At 27.0% G+C, this 6000-nt stretch overlaps 1 protein-coding gene across 2 annotated transcripts in view; it reads left to right on the top strand.

Annotated features, from left to right (window-relative positions):
* The first annotated feature begins 225 nt into the window (after nt 1-225).
* Nucleotides 226-6000, top strand: part of LOC113551151 (calcitonin gene-related peptide type 1 receptor) — a 140883-nt gene continuing 135108 nt past the window's right edge. The window contains exon 1 of one of the 2 annotated variants that reach the window (XM_026953203.1): nt 226-391. The gene's annotated coding sequence lies outside the window, so the exon portion shown is untranslated. Of the gene's footprint in view, nt 392-450; nt 595-6000 lie in introns of those variants that run through there. The other variant, XM_026953204.1, reaches the window with a different exon arrangement.

The raw sequence follows: 6000 nt of genomic DNA, 5'->3' as shown, positions 1-6000 counted from the left end.
GACGAGTTATAAAGTACTGGCTCACTCCCGGTTCCCCGAAATTTTCCGAATATTTCTATTATTACAATTTTTTAGATATAATAAAAATGTATGATCGCGGTGCGCGGTCCAAGCCGTGTGTGAACCGCAGACAGCGCCGCAGCCGTACCTCCGCGATGCGCGCAGGCCGAAAGAGATAGGAGCAACAGTTCGCCGCCGCCGCCGTCGCAGTGGTCGCCGTGGTCGCGCGTTCTCCAAAGGACCCCTTTATCGTGCCCCGCCGGCTGCCGAAACGGCAGTAGTCACGCGACGCTCTCGTCGGTCGTCGACTGTTTCCCGCGGTGGCGTTTTCGCAAAATTCACGGCACTAGAAAAGGGATCCGCGTGCCCCTCCACGGCAATGGACGCAAAGGTAACTCGCCATACGATGTATATTTTTCATATCGCTATAATAACAGGTGTAGGTAGTTATCGTACCTAATATATTACCTGCGGTGTGTGTGCCTACGTGTTTAATAGAAATACGTATATAAATTATATCGATTTAAAAATGCTGTTAGCGTTGTCGTTGTCCGGTGGTTAATGGTCACGCTAGTGGCGCCCAGATACGTATAGGTAAGTATACATATTCAGTGGTGACATTTTGTGGAAGGTTGAATGTTGTTAATTTATATACATAAATAAACTGGAAGTTAAATAAATCATATCTAGTCCAAACTGGCGCTGATTTTCAAAATAGACTCACATAGATGATAATCTTGACAGCATCCCCTCTATCTATACCTAAGAAGAGAAAAGACACGATCATATACGTCGTGTTACGACGTGAATTTGGAATGATTTGTTTACTAAGGCGACGAGTTCTGTGATGAGTCGACACTTCATATCGTGACACGTGTAATCGGCACGTAAAAATTAAAACCACTAGACTCTCGCAGTCTAGTAAATGGTCTCGTAAAAATATTCAATATACTATATTGCTTATTGATCTATGTTCAATTGTTGTCAAAATGTTAATCTTTTTGACTAAGACTCTTGTCAATTGCTATTAGAAGTACATAACTGTTAATTGAATTAAAAAAAAAAAAAAAATTTCAAACGTATTATATCCTTATAGTATCATCTAAAAATCTAATCTAAGTAAAAACTTTAATATTTAAATTATTTAATACATTAATTATATTCTCAATTTTTAAATTTAAGTTTGTTTTAGTTGTATTTTTTTTTTTTATTAAATTTATTTAAATTTAATAAAATGATAACATTGAGTATACCTTCTATTACAATTTAGTACAATGTATAATATTTTGAACCTACAAATTACTTATCATTAAATGATTTAACTAATTAAAATTACATTATTGTACCTACCTAAATATTACAGTGATTAAAAAAAATAAATTTTAAACAATATTATTACATATTATGTATGGTTTAAAAAGTTGTATTTGACGTTTTCATTGTTTATTAATATTTGTAGATATTTGTTGGTTTGCACCCAAAAAGGTAAAGGTTGAATGATTGTAATTCATAAGCGCAAAATATAATCCAAACTTTCCAAAAACGCAAGATAAAAATTACCTTTTTAACAACCTATAAGCACAAATACATTTTATAAAAAAAAAAAAAACAAAATATATTTTATTAAAACCATTCCATTATTAATTAAAATACTATATAACTAATTTAGGTGGCCAAATATTATTTGGTATACGATTTAAAATATTATTTCACTCGAATTTTAACATTTAAACGTGCTGCAATAAAAAACAAAACGACTAATGATACAATCATTTGGTAATTTATATAGTTTTAAATCTATAGTTATCAAAAATCCTATTTGATGTAAGTTTATACTGTATAATATTCTTTATAGTTGTCTTAAATGATTATCAACCGCCATCGTCATTTGTTACAATAAAATACGATACAATAACACTAAACTTCAACTGAATTCGATCACTGTTGTTTTTGAAATATAAAGATACAATGTATTTCAGAACCAAATGTAGCGAGTGTCAAATTTTAAGCTAAAACTTATAATACGATGGATACAATATTGTAACAATAGTAATATAATTTATTTTTGCATTTTTATGAACCTACCACTATATTGAAGAATGCAAAAACACAAATATAAATAAGTCTGTTTCTAGCGTAGTTATGGATTGAAAAACTAAGTTACTAAAAAAGTGTTCTAAAAGATTCATTCAGTACATCTATATATCTTCTATGTATAAAGTTCAGAAAGTGGACAAAGATTATATTATATTCAATATATAATTTAGGTTATTCGATGTATAAATTAGTGTTTTTCTAAAAAATTTCTAAACTTTAACAAAAAACAAAGACATTAGATATCGAAAATATTTTGTGGTAACTAATCTGATCCTCGCCAGAAAATGTCTAATTTATTGCTTTATTGTATACGTTTATAGTAATTCTTTTAACTTAAAATGCTTATATACTATTTATTTTATTAAATAGTTATAGGTATATTTTACAAACAGTACTTGTATATATATAAAAAAAAAGTAAGGTGAAATTTCTAATTTTAATTTTATATTCATATAATATGCCAAACCGAGTTCTTATGGTATCCGAAATTTTGAATATCGACCTATTGTTTAAAATCGTTATTCAGGTGTAAAGAATTCGGTGAATTTCCAAAATATCACTATCGTTACACTGAATCGGATCACAAACAACGTTCGTTCTTATAATAGTTAATAGGTATACATCGACAATTTGGTACCATGGAAATTTATGGCGTACTACACTACTGCGGTATACATTTTTTTGACATGATCGAAAACATTGTATCCACTGACTGTGGACGATGAATGAAAATAATAATATTATTGTTGTGCTCGCGATGGAGAAAAATATGGTGTGATATTATTTAATTATAATGACTCTCATTAAATTAATCCAGAAGGGTTATGTTTGTTTGTGTCTTTTTTTTTTACTCAGTCATGACGAATTTTAACAAGTATACACACCATAAAGTGCACTGATATGCATTTTACTTCTTCACGTACGGTGAACAGTTTAACGCATACAAGACACAAGTATAGCCATTTTTACTACTGTTCATATACACTTGATACAATTTTAATTTGTTTTAAATTTAATTTGTCTATAGCACATGTCTATAATAGAGGTACCTAATGCTTGCATTACGTTTTTGTTAGTTCTATGAACGAAGCATTTTTAAATAAACAAAGAATTTCATCGTTGTTTTCACCGTTTTTGTTTATAGTATACTATAATGTTTACATTTCAATATATTTATATTTGTTCACATCGTATGTATTTTTGATTCATACAATGGGGAAATACTAAGTTTTCATAGCAGTGTCTAGTAGATAAAAACATAAAACAATAATACGTCAGATCCTATAGAGGGTGAAAAAAAATTAAGTAATAAAGGTACTAATATAGTTAGTTCCTTGTGTTCTTAGATAAGTGTTAATTTTGATAATAATTTCACAATGTTTTTGTAAAATGTTATAATATAAAGTTGAACTAAATGTTTTTCATATTAATAATTCATAAATTATATTTCTTGTTATTTTTAACTATATTATGATATTATAAAACTGAAATATTTTTGTTGACTTTTGAAGCAATATTTAAATAAACACCAGTGTATAATTAATTTTATTAAAAATATTTTTAACCTCTACACTTATCGATTTATTAAATTAGGTATTTATTTAAATTTTAAACAAAATTCTCTATTTAAAATGTTATGTAATTACGAGATACTTTCAACTAAAATTAGCCATTCAAGTATCGTTTTAATCCAATATTTTAATATTTATTAGCTGCAATTAAAATTGAGATAAAAATAATTTTACAACATAGTATGACCGTGATTTTTTTTCACTCTCAGTTTTTAAATACTTTAAAAAAATTATAATTTTGCTTAAAAATTGATTTTTATCAAAAAATATTATTATGCACAATGCACATTAAGTACCTAAATGACTAATGCTATAAACAAAATTGATATATAATATAATAAAAAGACAAATTATTATAATATTTCACATTTTACCGTTGTTAAAAAAGTTTTTTTTTCAAAATTTAAATTTAGTTAAGATAGAAAATCTATAGGTTGTTTTATTTGTTGTAAAATTAATTTTCACAGAATTTAGTAATTGAATTGTTGATATTTTTATTTTAAATGTTTATTCCTAGAAACAATAGACAATAGGTTATTAGTAAATATTAGGTACATCCATAATAAAAATTATATTTTTACAATAGAAAGTGATGAAATTAAGTTAAACTATGTAAGAGTTTTAAGTATCATAAGATTTTATAATATATAATAATAATAATATATTATTATTATTTATACAAATAGTATATGACTTTTATTTATAACAGCATAATATAATTTAAATAGTAGCACTGGCAAGCGACAAAATAATGTGTAAATGAGAAATGGAAACTTAATAATGATCTGAAAACCGAGATTGCGAGAAAAATTGGCAATAAAGGATTTATAGCTACAGTTAAATATAAGACATTGTACATATTGGAATGACACAATGAAGTAATCAGAAATTGACTTGATCGATGTAAGCAAAAAGAAAATGGATTATATTTAATAATCAATTTTCTATTTATTAGTTTTTAATTAAACGTAATATTGGTTTAATAATATACAAGAAATAATCACTAAAAACTATTTTGTTATAATTCATTCAAAATTATAGTTAAGTGAAGTAGTTTTGATTAATGTATATGTGGAAATAGAGATTATATTAATCACAATTTTAAAGTTTTAATATGCATTTTTTATGATGTCTAATATATTGGAAATTCAAACATTCAGTGTTATATCGCAACGTCAAGTAAACCTCAAACGAAGGCCTTGTATTTCATCGTTCACACTTTTTTGAAAAAATGTGTATAAAAACATAAGAATACATTTAATCATGGCGTTTTAAAAAAATTGAATATTTAAATATTTAAAGTATTTAATAGTCAGCGTCTATTTGTTATTGGGCGTACACGATGTAGCCATGTAGGTACATTATTATAACGGTATTCGATAAGAATGATATTTTTTATGAAATCATATATTATAACCCTTTCACATTATATTTTTCGCCAAAACAAAAAATAAAAGCAAAATTTGAAATATTTTTTACATATTTTGTACATTTTTGAACGGTTTGCTGAACTTCGTTTGATATACTGTGCCGTCACTAAAAACCCGGTCATATATTTATTACTTTTTCGTGCCAACGTTTAAGCAATGTTTGGAATCGATTTAAAGATTTCAGAATCCCACAAGCCACAATTCTAGTGCAGACTTGTGCAAGTCATGTGTGCTATAATCTTTGAGTTGAAAACAAATTATGAAAAACCTGTATAATACTATAACGCATATCGTATGTTTTAAATACCTAATGAAATAAAATATATAATATCTAATAGAAATAAAACTATTGTCGATAAATAATTGGGAGGCTAATTTTCAACAAGGATGAGAATGATGAGATAAGTGACAGTCTGTTTTCGTCTATACTACCACATACCACGTAGGCAAGTGTCTCTAAAATATGTCTGTACTTTAAAATTGTGATTGCGGAACTCATATTGTTAGTTAGTACTATTTTGTACTTAAGGTTTATCTAAAAACATAACTGTCCTGTGTAAATCATTTTTTTTTTTTTTTATTATTATTTAGTTGAACAAAAACCGTGTGCTATAGAGAATAGATACCCATCATAATTTTCATCTTTTATAATAAATAGGAAAACCTTCTAATGAAATATTATAAAATTACAATACTCTATTAGTTTACTGATAAAAATCTAAAATCATTGCGTATGGTAAATAGTCATGTTGAAAATGTACTCGAAATAAACCTTGTTAAATATAATATGGTATACGTTAATTTAAATCAGTTTAAAAATGATATAATATCACGTTTTACAATTGGACTGGTTTTCAATAATGATCAGTGGTCAGTGAAAAAGTTGTCGGAAAAATGGGCAT

The sequence above is a fragment of the Rhopalosiphum maidis genome, chromosome 2 (assembly GCF_003676215.2).
Source record: "Rhopalosiphum maidis isolate BTI-1 chromosome 2, ASM367621v3, whole genome shotgun sequence".
NCBI lineage: Eukaryota > Metazoa > Arthropoda > Insecta > Hemiptera > Aphididae > Rhopalosiphum > Rhopalosiphum maidis.
The sequence above is the reverse complement of the archived record's forward strand: the minus strand, read 5'-3'. Positions and strand labels throughout refer to the sequence as shown.